Below are 22,791 nucleotides of genomic sequence, written 5' to 3' on the forward strand. Positions count from 1 at the left end.
AGAGGAAGCAAGACTTGAATCTTTTTCACAGTTATTGGTTTCTTTTGGAATCTGAGGTGATGTACTGTATATACAAGCCTGTTTCTCAAAGCAAGATGCCTTTAGTCCCTTTGGATTGCAGATATAAACTTGCGGAGGTGTGGAAATTGTGTAGGAAATACCTGATAACACACAGATAGTGTGTGTTTGGCTTTCTGTGACTGCAGAAGTGCCCAACACGTCACTCAAGTCTGTTTGTTGTCTATGCATAAAATGTAAACAATAGTTTACCTCCCTGGGAACTGTTTTAATGTCTGTTTGTTTGTTTGCTAGTTGATTTTTTCCCCCCAGATAATTGCAAATTGAAGCCAGTGGCTCTTTGGTTTCACTGTGAGCTAATGCAAAGGTTTGTTAATCAGTAGAATACAGAGAAAAGCAGAGGAAAATTGACCATCAAAACCACAATTTACAATAAATAAATAAATAACTGTTAATAATAAAAATAACTGCAACATGTATTATTCATAAAATATATACACTAGTGTTCAAGCATCTCTTTTGCTCACCAAGGCATAAATTATTTGAACAAAATCTACTGAGAAAAAAAAGTATTTTTAAATAACTATTTTCTATTTTAATATATTTTAAAATGTAATTTATTCCTCTGAAAGAAAGCTACATTTTCAACACCATTACTCCAGTCTTCAGTGTCATGTGACCCTTCAGAACTCATTCTGATTATTATCAATGTTGAAAACAGTTGTGCTTCTTCATATTTTGTGGAAACTGTCATATATTTTATATATCAAGATTATTAGAATATAAATAAGAAGTTTTAAAGAACAACATTTATTTGAAACAGAAATGTATTGTTACATTATATGCGTCTTTATATTTTCTTTTGTTACAATTTTAAGCCCCCTTTCTAAAGATAATTAATTTATTTAATTCTGACCACTCTGTATATTTTGATAATTTAAAAATGTATTATAAAATAATGTATAATATATATAAATTATAAAACAATGTTAATGTTAGATATACAGTACATGATGACCAAATGAAAAAAAAAAAAGCTACTTTTTTGCTTTTTTTTTTTTTTTTTTTTCATGACAACTCAGAAAGTTTAGCATGGTAATATAGATGGCAATATTAATGTGTTTGGTCTTGGTGTAATACATATGTTATTCTGTTGTGCCAGAGAAAGTACCACGACTTCCTACTGCCAATACATCCAGACATGCTGCTGTGAGCATGTAGGAAATACAGCTGCGCATAAAACATATTCAATTCAATTCAAGTTTTTTTGTGTAACGCTTTTTATGATACAAATCATTGCAAAGCACCTTTACGGAAAATTAAGTATTTAGTAGGAGCTTATCAGTGGTGACTGTCAGTTTATGTGCATATAGCAGAAATGTATGGAAAAATAAATTACAGACGTAAGCAAACAGACGATGAACACTATTAAAGGGTTAGTTCATCCAAATATTAAAATTATGTCATTAATGACTCCAGTGGCGTAGCCAGGGGAGGGGCCATGGGGGCACTGGCCCCTCCTGAAAACTGATTGGCCCCCAGTGTGCCTCCACCCTTCTACTTGTCTGTCACTCACAAATTCAAATCATAATCTTCGATTAGCGAGTTGTTGCAGTGCAAGAAGTGTTTGGTACTAACGTTAATGTCTTTCAGTGTTAGACAGACCAGGTCCGATGACGATGTTATCTCCTAGAGCAGACCAAGATGCTAATCATTATATTTACTATGCTCCTCTGATGCTGAATGTAAAAGGGGATTACTGCGTTACGATTTACTTTTTTTTTTTTCGGCCGAACGCGCCGATATAGGCAACAAAGCAATTTAAAGCAATGGTTTAAAAAAAGTATAATAGCAATTCTAATAAAGTCATTATTGAATCATGGAGTCGATTAGCGACTTTTTTCACTTAAGTGAGGTAACGAAACAAATCGTATAATGTTTATCTAACGCTCCACACTTGAGACTTTGTTTTATAGTCTATGGGTGAGACACATGCAAAAACATCGTTTTTTTTTTACTGGTCAATTTTGAGATTTGGGGCTGTTTGTCTTCAATAACATGTCTTCTTTCAGACTTCCAAAAGTCCAAAATACACATATAGGTCTTTATTTTTCTACACCTTTAATCTATTTGCGTCTGTAGATTTCTCATAAATTCAGTTGCCGTTCTAAAATCACCATGGTGCTCCGCGTTTGCTTTCTGCACCCTGGAAAGCTCTCTCTCCCCCCCTTCACAGACGTTATTGACAAAACGTCATTTGATGACACCCAGAAACATTCTCAAATTAAAAGTCATACATAAATATTTAATGCATGATTAAATAGCAAAATAAATAACTAATACTAAAATAACACTGGACTAATTAAGCTATTCTAAACAGTTTTTTATAGGATCCACATATTTTTCATGTTAAACTAAAGCCACCTTTTTGAACAAGTAGCTTTCTAACAAAGTATGGTTATATGATATTTTTAAATCAATATGCTCAAGATTAATTAGCCTTGACATAAGTAGATTTTGTTTATTCATCACTGCAAATTTACTGCAACTGCTGCTATGCAAATTGAATGGGATGTGGATAATAAACAAAAACAATTTATTATATTAAATTTATATTATATTAATTCATTAATTGTGTATTTATTTCTATGAATTATTAATGTTATTCTGCATTTATATAAATAAGGCTATTATATATATATATATATTATATAAGGCTATTATAAATAAATTCTATTATTATTATTATTATTTGTGAGTTGTACACTATTTATACATTGGATTCTTTTATTTATTACAGTTTTTCCTTTCACTTTTGTAAAGTGAAAAGTTAATACAAATTGTATTTGATTGTTTTGATTTAGAGCAGTGAATAACTGCTATTGAAATATAATAGGGTATCACTGTTTATTACTGATTTTAAAGGTTACTGAACTCTTGAAATGATTTGGATATACCGTTCAAACAACACAAGATTTGCCCCTCTGTATTATTCCTGGCCCCTCTTGTGCCCCCCAGTTGAAAAAATCCTAGAATCGCCCCTGAATGACTCACCCTTTTTTGTGAAGAGAGAACTGAAAATGAAGACCGAGCCAAGCCAGATAACAAATGAACTATTGACTCTCTCGAGTCAAGATCCGTTTCTGTTGGATGCGTCCGTTTCGAGAACCGAGGAGCTTATGATAATGCGCATGTGTGATTCAGTCTGAAGCAGACTGTCACACAGCGCGTCTGAACCAAACTGATTCTTTTGATGTTTGATTCTGAACTGATCCTGTGCTAATGTTATGAGCGCGGGTAAACTGAAGGCTTGAATTAAGGGCAATCTGGCAAAAAGGTTTTTAACTGACTAAAGTTAGGATTACTGACTTTATATATTTGAATGTTTGATGCATGCTGTATACTTATATGGACTTGTAAGCGCCAGCCAGGATGTTTCCAGCACAGTTCTCCACTCTCTCAGCTGGGACTGCCTCTTCACCAGGTCACGGATCTGCTTCACCATGGCCTCCAGCTCGAGCTGCATTCAGTGAGTAAAACAATGGTATCATGAATTTATCTCGTAGAAGACCTATACACACGGGAAACTGCTACAGCAAACACATGCCAGGTGTATATATATATATATATACAATACACATACATTATACATATAAGGGTTGTAACTGTTCAGATTACTCATGGTTCAGTTCGGTTCACATTACACATTAGAATGCCACAAGAAGGTCACGGTTTGGTATGTGCGATGTTCAGGGAAAAAAGGACTATGGTTAAAAAACTATGGAGTGAGTTTTGGTTCTTTATTACATGCGAGAAAATAAAAGATCTGAGAGAAAAAAAAAAGTTTGAGAAAAAAAGTTATCACACTGATAGCAAAAAAACATTTCATGAGAGAAAAAAGAATATTTGAGAGAAAAAGTTTTCATGCCAATAGCAAAAAATAATAATATTTGAGACTAAAAAAAGTTTTGAGATAAAGTATTTTGTCATAGAACATAAAAAAAATATACATTTGAAATTTGTAAAATTATTTCTGAGAAAAAAAATCTCTCTCAAAATACTTTGAAAAAAACTCTCAAATATATATGTTTTGCTATCAGTGTGAAAATATTTTCTCTAAAAAAAAAAGTGTTTCTCTCGAAACGCTTTTCTTTGCTCTTGATGCAATTTCTTGCTCTCGTGTCAGGATTTTGCTTTCACTGTGAGAATTGTGTCATGGGCGGGGCCACGTTCCTATTGGCCAGTCGGGTGAGCATCGTCTTGTCTTGGGAGTCGAACTGAATCATTACACCATTGTTCGGTTCACCTGCATAGATGCCGCCTCTGCCTTATGGCTAGTTAAGTTGAGCAGTGAGCACGGACACTCCAATGTTTGGGTAAGATGATGACACACAGCTGGCTGAGCAAGTTCAGTATCACTGAAGATTAAACATTAAAAAATAGCACTCATATTCATGAATGAACGTGTATTATATTATTTGCTTGCTAATCGCTAGTAAAGCTAACCAGCCATCATGCTAGGTAAACTTGCAAACTCACCTGATTTATACTATGTTTAAATCAAATGCCAAATTAATGTTTTGATTTAGATAGTTTCACGCCTTATTTAGTGAGTAGTGAGCTAGTTTCTACCTTTGCACTTGCTAGCCTCAAAGCACCTGAAGAGTAACTGCTTGTTCTTACAACCTCCCGCACAACTTTCAACTAACGCTAGTATGCATGGAAAGTGGCAACCCTACAACTAGCTAACGTTAGACAGTGATTGACATACCGTTTGAAAGATTTAAAAGAAAAAATAATTACCATGACAGTACAGGCACAAACATATTTGTGGGTTGCTAATGTAAGAGTTAGTCCTAGACCTGCAATTTACCTTGTCAGCTCTAGACCTCAGCTAGATGGTAAAAAATATTTAGAATAAGCCCCGTGTAGCTGAGTTTGCGAGCTATACATGCAGTGTAGCTAAACATGTGCAACAACCATACAAAGACTATTTTAAACAAAACTAGGTGGGACACTTTCAAACGGTATATCAATCACTGCTCACTACTCACTAAATAAGGCGTGAAACTATCTAAATCAAAACATTAATTTGGCATTTGATTTAAACATAGTATAAACCAGGTGAGTTTGCAAGTTTACCTAGCATGATGGCTGGTTAGCTTTACTAGCAATTAGCAAGCAAATAATATAATACACATTCATTCATGAATATGAGTGCTATTTTTTAATGTTTAATCTTCAGTGATACTGAACTTGCTCAGCCAGCTGTGTGTCATCATCTTACCCAAACATTGGAGTGTCTGTGCTCAACTTAACTATCCATAACTGTGCGTTCACACCGCCGGCGTCGACAGCGTCAAAAAGCGCTCTTGCCGCTCTGCTCACGACGCTGCAGAAAGATTCATGAGCGCTTAGACGCTCTGACGTAGATCGAATGCTTATTTTGTATTTAAAGTGGCCGCAAAGCAAACAAGCTTGTTGATCTCGTGCAGACTAACCACAAGGAGGGTAACGTTATAAGTTAACCTCATTACATATTGTTGTGGACGAAATATTAAGATCCTTTACTTAAAATTAACAAATCTCAGACACCTTGGTCAACGTATCACTTTTAATTTATTTTTTATGTCCCTGTACACAAACAGGGACACCTCATAGATTATTGCAAACTTGAAACAGCAATAATCAACCTGTCCTCCATTGTGCTTGGGAACTAATGGTCGGAGCTGCGTTCTCTGGAATCCTCTCAAGCGGTGGACTTCTACGTTCCGATTGGTTGCTGCCCAACCGCGTCATAGCTCATTACCATAAAGTTGCCTTGATTTCAACTCTCCTCGACGCTCTCAACGGCCAAGTCGCGCCGCGCCGCTCCTCGTCGCTGCTCGATGCCGGCTTACATTGAAAATTAATGACTTCCGGCCGCTTTGACGCTCTCAACGCCGGCGGTGTGAACGCACAGTTAGGCAGAGGCGGCCTCTATGCAGGTGAACCGAACAATGGTGTAATGATTCAGTTCGACTCCCAAGACAAGACGATGCTCACCCGACTGGCCAATAGGAACGTGGCCCCGCCCATGACACAATTCTCACAGTGAAAGCAAAATCCTGACACGAGAGCAAGAAATTGCATCAAGAGCAAAGAAAAGCGTTTCGAGAGAAACACTTTTTTTTTTTTTTGAGAAAATATTTTCACACTGATAGCAAAAAATATATATTTGAGAGTTTTTTTTTCAAAGTATTTTGAGAGAGATTTTTTTCTCAGAAGTAATTTTTAAAATTTCAAATGTATATTTTTTTATGTTCTATGAGAAAATACTTTCTCTCAAAACTTTGTTTAGTCTCAAATATTATTATTTTTTGCTATTGGCATGAAAACTTTTTCTCTCAAATATTCTTTTTTCTCTCATGAAATGTTTTTTTTGCTATCAGTGTGATAACTTTTTCTCTCAAACTTTTTTTTTTCTCTCAGATCTTTTATTTTCTCGCATGTAATAAAGACACATTTCTAACTCCATAAAAAACACACACAAACAAAAAACAGTAAAGAAAAAAAAAGAAAAATCAAAATAAATGCAATAGCACAAATAAATACAATAGAGCAAAGATACAAATAAAATAAACAATGTTTTACAGTAAATTTCAGGCCCAGAAATTTTTAAGTAAGCACTGTATATATTAAAGACCAATTCTTGTTGAAATTACAAAAGCTATTCAATTCAGATGCTATTATAAATACTATTTGTATGCATAAAATGATTACATAAAACTATGTCTCTTTTCCAAACTTTTCTGTCCTTAAATACAATACGAGATAAATAGTGGTTTAGATTCACTGAATTTTCTCTGTGTATCTTTTCTGATTAAGCCTTCCTGTCTCCTCAGTAAAAATCAGTTTGCATTCAGAATGAAGTGAGCAAACCACATGACATTCAGTTTATGACCAATAGTGCTAATTAAGACTGACTGCAAATGCCACAGCGTAAGCCACTTCATATCTTAAGAGGTACGTTTATGGGACTTGAAGCAAAGACTACTCTCTGAATAACGTCTGATTAACAAAGACCAATGTTGGGTTAAAACGGAAACCATTTGGCCCCTTCCCAAGCACTCATGACCAAACTCACCTTTTAGCTGTTCATGAACTCGTAACTATGACTTTTGCTCATCACCTTGACTTCCTCTTCTGATTTTTTCTGGAATTTGAGTGATTGCTATTGACCTGCAATCACTTAAACCCATGCTTACAAAAGGATTTGCCACTGATGATTCAAACGGAAATTTTGAGCAGTGGCAAATACTTTACATATGTAAACTTACTTACTGTACATACTGTGTGTAAAAACACCTTCTTTCTTTGCCTGAACATTTGGGCGGCATTTTGCAAAATCTTCCCACACAGTGATGTAGACGTGGAGTCATGTTAAACCAAACAATTTTAGTGGGGCATTTTTATAGTGGGGCAACTTTTATAAAGAATACCTCTTTGGATTTGGGACTTTAGTCTTCGCAACTTTACAGCACTTCAATCTTTATTTGCCAAGAGCTTGGATCACACCGAAGAGAAAGGAAACATTTTAATCACATTATATGAGCCCTTTAAAACAAACCTCATAAATCCTTGAAGGTCATCATTTAATTTGTCTTCCTGGTTCTTGCTCCTTTGCTGAAACAGCTTAAAGGAAGACTTTAGCCCCAAAAATAATAGCAGGTATAGAAAAGAATCAAACAGCAGACTAATTTGCTCCATCCATTTTTTTCTTCTATCCTGATAAGTGCTCCAGTCCTGGCTTCAGAGAAACACCCCCATTTCAGGATATGATTTACCTGTGTTTCTGGTGTTTTGTCTGCAACTATGCCGCTTTACAGTCACCCAGTCGCCCTGGGACAAAGCAACACTCTTCCGATCTGATATTAAGGTTACACCAGTGTTGGGGATTTACTAGTTACATTTATCGGCGTTACGTAATTTAAATACAAAATGTGTTATTAAATTACAGTTACTTATGAAAATATAAATGATTTCAAAGGGGAATATATTTGAATATTTACACATATACACATACAGATTTAATTGATGTCTTTCCCAAATTGAACCGACTAATTCTGAGACATATGGCCCTACAATTTCTGCGATGCTAGATATTGTAGTGATGTACTATGCGGAAAACACAATCCATAGATCCAGTCATTAAAAACTAAATTCATAACGCAGACAGAATATGCCACATTTTGGATGATTAAAACAAAAGTCAGTCAGTACACTTGCATCAAAACGCAATATGGAGAAGTGTCTGTTAATATTAAGCCACAAAAAGACAATATGAATACTGCATGTTCTGCGTGTCTGTGGAAATCGGGCACAGACTTGCCATCGGGAGAAGCGGGACAATTACTGGTGGTCTTGACAGCCGATTTAGCCTGATATTTTTGAATTATTATTATTATTGTTATTCAAAACTACTTCTCAGGGTTTCAAGTGCACGTCCATTTCATCTGTAAATATGCTACTTTTGTCTTTGTTTACTTAAGCAGCAGCAGCAGCCTATTGCTGATCAGAAATCACTCAAAATACTGTATAAAGGATATCATTATTATCTATTGTAATGTTACAGTAGTAATTTAGTAGAAAAATAATCAAATTTGCTAAATTATGCTACTGTAGGTGACATAGAGGGAGACTGCCTACAGACCAGGCTCTAGCATTCATGGAAACAATAATATCAACTTTTTTTTTAATGTAATAATTAATAATTATCGATTTTCAAATATTGCACCTGTCAAACATAGTCTATTTTGCCATCAATACTGTTGACGGTGTCCTTCATCAGTAGGCTTTATATTTATGCTCAACATGAAGTATAGATATTGTCATGAAGACAAAAGCTTGGTCTGTCGGCAGTCTCCCTGTCACCTACAGCAGCAGCAGCGTGCCAGCGCCGCGTCAGGCACGGTTCTGGTGTGTAAAGACACAGAAAATGTGAAGCAGCCGCCACGCAGCCAGTGTGTCACCGGCCTTACGCATGTGCAGGATACTTTACTTCCCTGAAAAAGTCCGCACCCAAATTGGTGTTTCTTGCACATTCACGCCACAGCTCGGGAGCAACCAAACTCTGACCACCTTCTCCAGGTAGTCTCGGTTTCGGTACCCCAGTCCGCACCAGAGTCCGACGACAGCATTCACATTAGCGATTTTTCATGCGAACTGTGCCCCGTTCCGCACTAAACTGCCAGTGTGAAAGCATTCTTAAACTAATTCAGTCTGCGTGCATTGAATTTATTTAATACACTAGTTTCACAATTTGAGTTGAATTACTGAACTAAATTAACTTTCCACGACATTCTAATTTATTGAGATACACCTGTATAAATAAAGATATACTTAAATATGGATATAAAAGTATAAACAATTTTTCTTTTCTTTTTTTTTCTTTTTTTTTTTTTTACATTTGTTTATTTATTTATGTATTTATTTATTTTTAATTTTGTCAGGTTTGGCATTCCATACACAATGACCTCTATTTGTCATAAATTCCTGCAACCGCTTCAGGCCTGATCCAGGGAGGGTCTGTGTTGTACCAAAAACCTTCCACTTTTTAATAATAGACTTCACTGTGCTTCTAGGCATTGATAAATCCTTTGAATTGTTTTTGTATCCATCTCTTCTGACTTGTGCCTGTCCACAACTTTACATTGGAGATCTGTTGACAGTGACTTGCCACCCATAGTTGACTGTGTGCTTCAGTTGCACTACCAAATGCTGAGCTAATCAAAATGACTACAGCTGATTACAGTTGAAAGGCAAACAGCTTTGTGCCTCAGCATCATTTAGAAGGTGATAAGCTACAACTGTTTGAGTACAGGAGTTTTTTGAGGTGCTGATACTAAAAGTAGTGTCAGTTTGTTCAAGAACGTCAAACTTTAAATAAAAATATTGCAATTAAATATGATTAAATAAATTTGTAGCATTTTGTTTCCGACAACCATTTATAAGGTATAGAAGTCTCGTATTCTCCCTTAATCAGCAGAAAAAAAACACCACAAACTAATGATTACTGTATTCCTTGGTGCCAGATTACATTTTATTTATTTATTTATTTATTTTGAAATTATCAGGCCATTTTAATTAATTATTATTATGACATAATTCTGAACATTATTTTATCCAGATTTCAAGGTCAAAATTATGGACAGGATCTTTTCTGCTTCATACGCTTGTTTTCACAAAATCTGTAATTTTCTGTGGCTGTTTGGATAAAATAAAACACCCACAGAAAATTGCAGATTTTGTTAAAAAAAAGCTTATTCAAGTGGAAAAAAAAAATATTTGAAGATATTTTTACACTCCTTTGCATACTTTAAGTTGAATGGTAGATTTTTAATATTTCATTCTTATTTTGAGGAAAAACTATGTGATAGATTTTTATTTTTTTTGAATTTTCAAGATGCAGGGCTGTGTAATTCTTGCAAATAATATAATAATAAATTGTTAATAAATACATTTATTAAAATGTTTATTCATTAAAAATAAGTGTATTGAATGTATTTAAATGGAAACTCATTTCCTTCTCTGACTCTTTTCACCCCAACATAATTCTAAGTTTAGAGATCACAGTTGTGTTTTTTTCGATGCTGCAGAATTGCAACATTTTATCTCACATTTTTTACTTTTGTCTTGCAACTGTGAGTTTATATCCCACAATTCTGTTTTCCCCCATGACAACTGCAAGTTTATGTCACAATTCTGACTTTTTTCTCAGAATTGCGAGGAAAAAAAATACTGAACTGTGATCCATAAACTTAAATCATGATTTAAAAAAGTCAGAATTGTGAGATAAAAAGTCACACTTACAGATTATTTATTTATTTATTTATTTTCCCATGGTGGAAGCAAGTGTTAGTCCGTACGGACAACACTGCGCTGCTAACCGTCCAAATTCCAGGCGAGCTTAATCACGTGGTCGACGCACTCTCATGACAGCTAACTTTCCCCGGAGAATGGTGATTCCACTCCCAGACGGTCCAACTGATCTGGAGTCAAGTATGTATTTCGCCCAGTGTGCCTGCTCGTACAGACACTGTGCAAGGTCAGGGAGGACAAGGAACAGGTCTTGTTGGTTGTGCCTTAGTGGTCCACCCGGTCCTGGGTTTTAGAAGCCATGCTCCTTGTTACAGCCCCTCCCTGGCACATCCGCCTGAGGAAGGACCTTCTTTCTCAGGGGATGGGCACCATGGCACTAGCATCCAGATCTCTGGACCCTCCACGTGTGGCCATCTAAGTGATCTGCCACCAGCTGTGGTTAACACTAACACTTTTTTCTTCCAACTGTGGGAGAAGTGCCCCACCAGCTTCCTGCACAGCCCTAATGCTCTTGACACTTTGTCATCTTTGATTGCATTTTTTTGAAAATAAATAAAAAGTCTAATTCATAAAATTGTAGTTGTGTGATAAAAAGCTAATCACCATTGCACATACACACACACACACACACAAACACACACACACACAAGATACAAAATTAACAATGGCAAGATGTAATCTGTGCCAGAAGCACTGGTTAAGATCCCAGTTGGCAAGCCCCTCTCTCAGGCCGGCTGAAACAAAATGCACCATAAGACTCTGATAGGGCTCCACTGTACGGCTTGACCACTTGTCAGTTAAACTCTTTATTTTCAGCTCCGTTGCAACTCTCTGTTTGCATTTTTTGTGTGTGTGTATGTAGCTCTGGTATGGTGACCTGTCTAAAATATGTGCAGTGGGGCATTCTGTACTGCTTATCCAGTATATTTATCAAAGCCGTGAATCCAGGCTTGGTCACCGTACTAAGAGGCATCAAATCTTTCACAATGAACTCTGTTACTGTGTAATTTCCACATGCCGTTTTAAAGTATGTTCATAAGGAGTTGCACTTTCAAACATTTTGGTCAATTATGCGTGTTGGGTGGTACATAGCTTACTTGACACACTCGTGTTTGGCTTTTTAGCCATGCAACTATGAAACAGGACTTTTTTTTTTTAAGTACTGAATCAGGTTAGTAGTGTTGCCCCGTGAGGTACAATACCTGACGCTGTGCATCATCTTCCTTTAGCCAAAATAGTCCCACACAACCAGCGTATTGTTCCTCTTTAACACAAAAGTTTCTGCTGTATCAGGTTCTGTCAAGCCTGATGCCATTGTATAAGTTAACAGGTCAAAGAATAGCATAGCTTGGCAAGTTGTTGCTTCCTCTGAGTCTGCTGACAACATTGCTTTCACAATACGTGACCAGAGTGAAATCACAATATAAAATAAGTCGCTGATGTCCCCAGAGTGTGTGCGAAGTTTTAGCTCAAAATACCTTTGCTTGAGCCAAACCATGCCGTTTTTGACTCTCCCTTTAAATGCAAATGAGCTGGTGCTCCTGGAGAAGAGGGAATCTAGCCTTTGCAAATAAACACTCTTCTATTAGTACAAGCCTGGTATTTTTACATGAAATGCACTTGGTTTAAAAGTCAGTTATCTGACTGTACTGTGCATTAAAAAAATGCTTTATGAATTACACAGATGGGAGCACAACGTGATAAAAAATAACTCAAAGTGTCATACAAACATTATAAACCCCACTTGGGATTATGAGCTCGACTAATTCCGGTGGATGACTTCACATTGCTTTCATATGCAATTTTAACTCCCACATATGATAATTCTGGTAGCACGTGAAGGCATCATCAGTGAAAACAGACAGACAGCTGGTAGCTTTAGCAACATTAGCCTTACAAATTGCCAAGAAGCTCCTTCAGAAAGGCAATTTGTAAAACTAACTCGTGATACTTACTACTTCTGAGGTCTAGCTGGATCAGGAACATTTGGCACTGCTTTATTCTTCAGGAGCAACTTTTGTGCAAAACCTTCTAAATACTTACCCTCATTCACAAAACAAGTGAAGTATATTCCCATTCATATTCAAATTTTTGAGTACGCCAGAATGATTATAAACATAAAATGAACCAACCATGGCTACCTGGTTCAAAGAAATATAAAGAGGAGGGAAAACAAAGCCCAAATTCCCTTAATCATCAATCACAATGAGAAAAAAACAAGAATATATTTCTGATGTGCAGCAAAAGATAACTGAAAATTCCCATTTCTACCATCAGGGCAATAATTAAGAATTTCCAACCAACAGAAAATGTTACAAAAGTGCCTGGAAGAGGACGTGTGTCTGTATCGTCCTAATGTGCGTTGGGAAGGAGAGTTTGAGTAGCTAAAGACTCCACAAGGGTCACAGATGGAGAATTGCAGAAAATAGTTGAGTCTCTGGTTCAGAAAACCTTTTAAAAAAATTCAAACAGAACCTACATCAACACATGTTGTTTGGGAGGGTTACAAAAATAAAAATTATCCTAGCTCATTCAAAAACTAACTAAAGCATATTCCGTTATCAGCCATGACTGTAACTTTAAATGGGAATGGCTTCTATGATCAGATGAAACTTAAAAAATTATCTTTTTAGCAGCGAACACTCAAGATGGGTTTAGTGAACACAGAGAAAAAAGTACACTCATCTAAAGGATTATTAGAAACACCTGTTCAATTTCTCATTAATGCAATTATCTAATCAACCAACCACATGGCATTGCTTCAATGCATTTAGGTGTGTGGTCCTGGTCAAGACAATCTCCTGAACTCCAAACTGAATGTCAGAATGGGAAAGAAAGGTGATTTAAGCAATTTTGAGTGTTGCATGGTTGTTGGTGCCAGACAGGCTGGTCTGAGTATTTCACAATCTGCTCAGTTACTGGGATTTTCACATACAACCATTTCTAGGATTTACAAAGAATGGCGTGAAAAGGGAAAAACATCCAGTATGTGGCAGTCCTGTGGGCAAAAATGCCTTGTTGATGCTAGAGGTCAGAGGAGAATGGGCTGACTGATTCAAGCTGATAGAAGAGCAACTTGAAAATAACTGAAAAAACTGAAATAACCACTCGCTACAACCGAGGTATGCAGTAAAGCATTTGTGAAGCCACAACACACACAACCTTGAGGCGGATGGGCTACAACAGCAGAAAACCCCACCGGGTATAACTCATCTCCACTATAAATAGGAAAAAGAGGCTACAATTTGCACAAGTTCACCGAAATTGGACAGTTGAAGACTGGAAAAATGTTGCCTGGTCTGATGAGTCTCGATTTCTGTTGAGACATTCAGATGGTAGAGTCAGAATTTGGCATAAACAGAATGAGAACATGGATCCATCGTGCCTTGTTACCACTGTGCAGGCTGGTGGTGGTGGTGTAATTGGGTGGGGGATGTTTTCTTGGCACACTTTAGGCCCCTTAGTGCCAATTGGGCATCATTTAAATGCCACAACCTACCTGAGCATTGTTTCTGACCATGTCCATCCCTTTATGACCACCATATACCCATCCTCTGATGGCTACTTCCAGCAGGATAATGCACCATGTCACAAAGCTCGAATCATTTCAAACTGGTTTCTTGAACATGACAATGAGTTCACTGTACTAAAATGGCCCCCACAGTCAACAGATCTCAACCCAATAGAGCATTTATGGGATGTGGTGGAACGGGAGCTTTGTGCCCTGGATGTGCATCCCACAAATCTCCATCAACTGCTAGATGCTATCCTATCAATATGGGCCAACATTTCTGAAGAATGCTTTCAGCACCTTGTTGAATCAATGCCACGTAGAATTAAGGCAGTTCTGAAGGCGAAAGGGGGTCAAACACAGTATTAGTATGGAGTTCCTAATAATCTTTTAGGTGAGTGTATACTGCTTTATTTTTGTTGTTGTGGGCCTATATTTCTCCTGGAGGTCCTGGACATCTTTTTTAGATACATGGCATCATGGATTCTATCAAATACCAACAGATAAAAAATCAGTAAGTGACTGACTCTGTTAGAAATCTTATAATGAGCCATGTTTGGATCTTCCAACCATGGAATAATCCAAACACAAAACTCCAAAACAACAACAAGTCACTGAGCTCAAAACCAAGCTTCTGCTATATTCCAGTCCTCTGACCTGAACCCTACAGAAAATGAGAGGAGTGAACTGAAGAGGAGAAGGACCAACATGGAGCTGGGAATCTAAAGGGGTCTGGAGTGATTCTGGATGAAGGAATGGTCTCTGATCTTTTGACCTCATCAGACATTATAGGAGAAAATTTAGACCTGTTAAACTGGCAAATGGAGGTTTCAAAAAGTATTGAATAAAAAGGTGCAATTAACTGTGGCCAATGTGTATTAGAGAAAAAAACATTTATTTCATAATAATATTTCCCCCATTTTAAATTCTTATTATCCAATGGAAGGATGCATTTTTTGTGAATTTTTTAATAAAGTTCAAAAGGATTAACAATGCAGATCAATTTTCACAGCCTTCTTTGATCATATTTTCCAAGGAGGCCAATATTTTTGGCCACGACTGTATGTGGATTCATACATCGAGATACCAAACAACTAAAGCGTTTGGGACACATTCCCATCAGTGCAGCAATGGCGGACTGTGTACAACTCGCTGTGAACTTGCTCAGGGCAGTTCTATGTTAAAACGGCAGTGTCTGTCAACATTTGTGGGCGGAACCCGTGGCTAATGTGACGTCAAATTAGCACCAAGTCGGAAAACAGGTAGTTGGGAGACACTGCTTATGATTTATGGGGATTAAAAAAAAAGGAGTAGGTGGAATTTGATCATTATATGATGGTTGTGTGTACACACTGCCAATACACACAACACACAAAAGTGAATTTTGTATAATAGGTGTCCATTTCCCCATTGTTCTGCCATGCTGAAAGAACAAATAGGTTTAGAGCTGAAGGTTGAAATCCCTTCCAAAAACTTTTTGTGTGTGTGTGTGTGGATAGAACACTAGCATTGGCCTTCTCCAGGAGCAATATACTCACCATTTGGTCACCTTCGGTAACAAGGTCAGTGAATTTGCACTGGCGCTTTGGGAAGGTTAAGACCTTAGTGTAGGTTTTTAAATGACATGCTATGGCTTGCCAACAATTGCAATGCCACAGGGTTGTGACAGTGTTTAGGCGGTGTTTTTTTTTTTTTTTTTTCATAGACCACAATATGTCATCACGACATAACCAAGATGTTCCCTACCTGTTGGTCACTACGAGTTATGTACGTAACCCTCCTTCACTGATGGAGGGAATGGAGACATTATGTCCCATGCCACAACCTAGAACTATTTGTTGTTGCCGGGACACATTCTCGGATCCTCAGTGTAAAACTTAATGAGTGGATGCATGCTGTAGCCTTATTTAACTGTGTGCACGGGGGGTGACTCAGCATGCAATATCCACTAGCCAGTTCTCATTACCATTTTCTCTTAAAATCAGAGATGATTGGGCTCCCAAGTGAGACCTCAATATGTCGTAAAGTCTTACTCAGTAGTTCTCCATGCTTGCCTCCAGTGGCTTTTAAAACTCCTCAAGTCCTTTTATGCCTGGGATGCAGATACTATTTTGTGACGTATAATTCAAAAAGCACCAAACAAAAAATTCTGATCTTTGAAATTGGCTAAACATAGGTCGATATGAATATGCTAGTCAAAAACAAGAATAGCTCATTGATTTTGTATACCTCAAAAGTTGAGAGAGAGAGTAGCAGAGAAGAGATTTTATTTCAGTATAGACTTACAAATGAGTGAAGAGGCAGGAGACTGAGTGAGGTGTCAGCAGAAGTGCTTATCAAAGCCACCGGGTGACAAGCATCCTGAAAAACATATAAATATATGAACAAAAGAGATAAATAAAAAGGCCCTCTAAAAAGTCACGCAGACACTTAAGGAGGAATAGATTTCTTTGGGGTGAAACGTGCCCATCTGAAACCCCAGGAATGCTGTCAGAAATATTCTGTCTGGCAGTTTTGAGGTCGTCAGGTCAGACCAGATCATGTTGGAACAATCCAAGTGGGAGAGAAACACAGAAGCGTATCAATCCAGCACTGTACAACTAGGATTTGTCACTGGAATGAAATGGACTGTTTTTACCTTATTTAGAAGGGTCATTAATAATAATTAATAATAACACATTTTACAAGATCAGATGCTTGTCAGTGATGCTCAGGATCTGTAAACCATTCTCCATCATCCTCAGTCATCTCTCTGTTTATGTGGTAAGTGAAATCTTAAGTAAAGTAATGTAAGAGGCTACTGCTAGCAAGCAGCTAACCATGTCCCTTTAGTGGCTTGCGCTATTTTATTAGAATGTTCATTATTTGTTTTCCGTGCTTTTCTAAATACAGACACCAACTCATCCCTGCACATCACATCCTCTGCACAGTCTGGACCATGACATTTATTTCCATTATCTTCCATTTTTTGCTATTATCCTCACTTGTTTCATCACAATACCTGCAGAACTTCTGATGATTTGGCTGTGCAGGTTCGGCTGGTGGCTGGAATAGAACATGGGCGGGTATATGTAAATGTTGGGGGTGTAACAATTAGTGATTCTGACTATAACATCACAGTCTGTGTAATTTTCTGATTCGCCTATTTTACAGTGGGCTTTTGCATGCACAAGATTTGCTTAAGAAGGAGGAAACAATGGTGTCTGTTGCTCACTGTATGTACTGAACCGTTATTATTAAACTATGCCAAGATAAATACTGTTTTCCATTCTATGGCACCTTCAATGTCTTGTAATACAGATTAAATGCAGCCACAGTAGAATACAAATCACAATGGACACCTCTTTAACATCTCAATAGCTTCTTCAAAATAAGATAAGATTAAGTCTTTGAAGTAATAGCTCAATTAATTTAATATTCTTAATTATGCACTTTCAGATTTAGTTTCAGTATTTTATTTTATTTTTCTCTGTGGATGACTATTTATTTATTTATTTATTTATTTATTTATTTTAGTCTTCAGTATCAGGCCCTTATTTTAAATAATATTTTTTATAAATAGTTTTTTTTTTTTTTTTTTTTAATGAAAATCTTACTTATTCAAACATATAGAGTATGCTTGATAAATAATTATAAGACTTAAAATTCAGAATAATACAAAAATTGTGATGCAAAATGAAAAGACAGATATCAAAATAGTTTTTATACTATTAAAAATGATGGCTTTGTAAATAGTGTTAAATGACAATAATTATTTTTTTCTGGATTGATTGTTTGATTGATTGGTTGATTGATTGGGGCAAGGTGTAAAAGTGTATATTGGTTTTAGTCTTAGCCTTGATAGTAACTGAAAAATATAATGAGGAATAGTAAAAATATTGATATTTTTTAACATTATTACTGAGCTCAAAATCTCTCTTACTCTATACTCTTCATGTATGACAACTACACTGACACATTTGAGTCTGTTTTTACTGATCATAAGGAGATTCAGGAGCAAAATCTGAGATAATTTGATATTTAGCTCAGGGGACATAAAAGCATTATTTCAATCTGTGAAAGAGCAACATCTAAGTAATTCTTCCGGGAGATGAAAAACATACTTTTATTTTTGTGCATACTGTAATCATGAATCTGAACAAACAGACATGTATTCTGATGGAAACTGAGTGGTTGGGTCATAAGGTTATCCATAACATGCTCGTCCCGTTGCATTGTGGGTGTTTGAACACATTGAGCAGTTTAGACAACAGCTGCACCATAGCGCTCTGCATATAAATCAGACATTTGATCAGTTATGTACAGTGTTACTTTCATTATTTTCCCAAAATCTGTAGTCTGGTGCAAAAGTCCTGTGTGTCTGAGCCAAAAAATCCATCCATCCATCCATCTTTTTCATGTAAATTAAATTTATTTCAGCTTTATTTAAATTGTATTTATTAAGCATTCTATTTATTTATGTATTTATTTAGTAAATGGTCAAGTCTGTAATTTGGTTCAGTCTTTGAAAGTCAAGCATTATTATTGCTATTTCTCATACTCATTGTTAAATAAGAATGAATCTTGTTTGTGCTTCAGACATCAATGTGTGATAAAGGGCAGAGAATGAGTTTGACTCATTTTCATCAGCATCAGTTCAGCAGCTGCTCTTTGTGTTCACTCACACTTTTTGTTATTTTATTTCAAACGGGAGCATGTGAGGACTTCATTGTTCTTTAATCATCATTGTCACTATGCCAAAATAACAGTGCATTTCAGTCTAGAGGAATAAAGTCTGAATAATCGGTGTGATTACAGACAGCCATGTCTCAACAGGCTTTTATAGTCGGTGAGAAGATTTTCTAATCAGAATTCAGTCAGATGTGAATGAGTTATTTATTACATTTTGATGAAAGATTATGAAGTTTAAGTTCATTTTCTTCATAACCTCACAGATTATTAAAAGAAGTAAATAGTTTGTATTAATTTTGTGTTGACCTTACATTCAAATCATTCATATTATGGAAATCGCATCTTGAAATTAATTATCATCTAATGAATATCAAGTGTGTCATGGGTCCACTTCATTTCATATGTGGCCTTGCTGGATACGAACCAATATTCTCTTAACTTGAAGGATCACTTCTGTTAACTTGCAGTAAAAGAGCTGAGAGGAAAGTAACATATGACCCTGGCATTGAATACACCATCAATAGAGTGAAACTGGTTTGGAACTCATGAACAAATCTATAGTGTACTGTAGATCTGAACCGTTGAATCTGCTGACTGTGATATGTTGTATTTTAAAGACTTCTGCCTGATTTAATTTAAACAACAGTTTCATATTTAGCCTTCTAACAGCTTTCACACACTTGTTCTTATGACTAATTATCTAGATGACATTAATTTTTCCACCTTTTCCACATGAATTCCTGTTTTCAAATGAGCTTATGATATATATTTACTTATTTAGCTTCTTCTTCTGAAGTTAATGTAAATATACACTAAAAAGATACTTTGAAACAATGTTCAATATTCTAATAATCAATTTTTTTTTTTTTTTTTTTTTTTGTTCAAGTTATATCTGATCCAACCTTTATTGTGTGGACTTTTGTGACATGTTGTAGTCAACTTGTAGTCTTATTGTTTCATTTGTCCCCTTGATTTCATTCCCAAGTGTGTCTTGTTACCTTGTTAGTGTCTTCGTGAGGAAGTAACGTGTTGTGTTTTGCTATGTTCTCCTGTTGTTCTTCTTCTCCCTTTTATTCTTTGTTAGCAACTGTTTATTGAATTTTCTTTCTTCTTCTTTAGACTGAGTAGAAACTGTAATATAAAAGTGATGGGAAATTGAGGTTTTTTGAACAGTTTGAGGCTTTCAATTTTGTACTGAAAAACTACTCACTACTCGAAGCTTTTAACAAAGTGCACATTAGCAAATTTGGAGGTCAGACTTGGTTTCTCCACCAGATCTAACAAAACATTGGGCTGAGCAGAGGATGGTTTGAAAAAGGTTTTAATATATGCCAACTCGTGTCATGCGTAGGCCGGTCGATGGATTCACATATTGATCAGTAATATAAAATATGCAAGTGTGTGATTTATAATTAATAATAGTAGTAGTAGCAAAAATATTTTGGGTGAGCTGTTCAGGGTCTCTGAGACCCCAGCTATAGAACATGATAAAATGCAAAAGAGGTGTGACGTCCATTCAGTTTCTGTCTGGTGTTTAGGTTATTCTAAACTATTCTACTGAATCCCAAATAAGTGTAGGCCACACACACACACACACACACACACACACACACACAACCAAGTCAATAAAGTCAAACTCAGGAGTCATGTGAAGTGCCAATTTTTTTTTCAAACCAGCTGTCCCAGAGCTTCAAACATCATCAGTCACATGGTATTGTCATTTTGATCCCACCTCTGGTAGACTCCACAAAATGAAAAAAAAAAATTATAATAATAATTACAATGACACAACATTAAAAGCCGAATGCCATACTTTAACAGTTTTCACATAAGTTCCATGTATATGAGAAGTTGAGATTTCCATAAAAAATTATATGCAGCAGATACAAAGTCCTTGTTTGTCTGTCCATTGCGTGAGAAGGAATACAGCGGTTGACTAGAACTAGAACTCGAAATCTAAAAATGTGCCTAAAGATCCTTGCAAACAGACAAACAGAGATTATACTTAGGAGAAGATGACATATTCATATAGAAACGTTTAGGGGTCATGTAAACCACATGCAGCAATTTGCAGTGAATCATTTGATGATTCACTTCTAGGGCTTTTAGAAAACAATTTCAAAATATCCTATACCTGATCTGAAAAATCTCCCTTGTTGTATGTGTGTTTGTGTATATATTATTATTGTTTATCTGCTCCTGTGGAGAAATAAAAACCTCATTATTTGTCATTAAATGTTGAGGTCAGGAAAATACAGGTCAGTAGAAAGAGGACAATTTGGCTCAAACTTTGAAAACACAGCTTTCGTGACCCGGTCGTCACTTCGTGAAAGCGTCGGATCCCTTGAGCGGTTTCGCCCTTGAAAATTAAACCGTGACAGATATTTAAAGCAGTCGTATTATTAAAGTTCTTGTTCCTGCGAATCTATTTTTCACCTGTTTCTCTCTCTCTTTTGACAGGCCCGTGACTGTAAAGTAAATTAGTCCACTTTAACCTCTGGCCCCAGATCATTTCTCAAAGGCACCTTTTTCTACCTGTGCGCTGTTTTATTCAACATCTAATTTTAGGTAACCAGAGACATCAAAGCCCGAGCGGCTCCATCCCATAAAATCACACCAAATCCCTGCGACTTATCGCTCCACCTGAGAAAGAATCAAACCTTTGGCCTGTCGGGCTCTTCAAAGGGTAACGTGGGAATTACACAAGCATTGACTCTTCGAAGACAAGACCTAGAAAAATCTTCATGTACAGAGCAGAATAGACGTCCAGACTGTATGTTTCTGATTGCAGGTGTCTGTAATTACCCTGTCAGGTTGTGGGATGTCCTGTATCTGCAGTCTGTAATTAGGACCATCCAGAGGTTAATGGCTAAAGCAAGTCACTCTCTCCCAGATGACACTCATGGTCAGGAATGGTCAAAAACTTTGGTTCTGAATGTCAGACTGTTCTGGCTCATATTCTGTTGTTCAGTGTAAGCCTTTTAGTATTCATAATAATTGTGAATTTATTTGAAATATTTGGAGTAAATTATTTTCAAACTATTGCTTTACTCTTATATATGGAATGCTGTTCCATTCAACATCTGATTTTACAATTGTTTTTCTTCTCAATAATTGCAAAAATAAAAATGTTGACTAGCATAGCTCTTTGGTGTGGGCTGCTTTTTTCTTTCTTTTTCTTTTTCATTAAACATCATAAAATAAAGGTTAAATGTGTAATTTCTTCACCACTAGCTCCAGGGCTATATTTTGGTATTTAAAAAATAATAATAAATCTATAATTTTGATAAAATTGCCTTTTTAGAATAAAGTAATAAAAATTGGAATGTATTATATGGGAGGGGGGGGTATTTTTTTATTAAAATATGATTTCTTATAATGTTACTATTTAAAACTTTTTTTATTATTATTGTTGTTGTTGTAATATTGAGACAAAACATCTTCCTGAATACTTCTTTTGAACACTGTCTTACACATGAATTAAGATCCCCTCAATGAGATTTTTGAAACAATTCATTGAAACAAATAGTTTTAAAGAATTGCTCCATGGAAATGTGTTCCGAAAGCACAGGGAAGTGCTGTGTTTCACATATGAATTATTAAAGTCCTTTCTCACCTATATAAATCAGAAATGTAGTCCTGCACTGCAACAAATCTAATCGGCTCCCGTGAGACTGCAGATCTCTACAAGAATGGCGGCGTAAGCTCAAAATAAAACATGCAAGACAAGG

The sequence above is a fragment of the Carassius auratus genome, chromosome 1 (genome assembly GCF_003368295.1).
Source record: "Carassius auratus strain Wakin chromosome 1, ASM336829v1, whole genome shotgun sequence".
Classification (NCBI taxonomy): domain Eukaryota; kingdom Metazoa; phylum Chordata; class Actinopteri; order Cypriniformes; family Cyprinidae; genus Carassius; species Carassius auratus.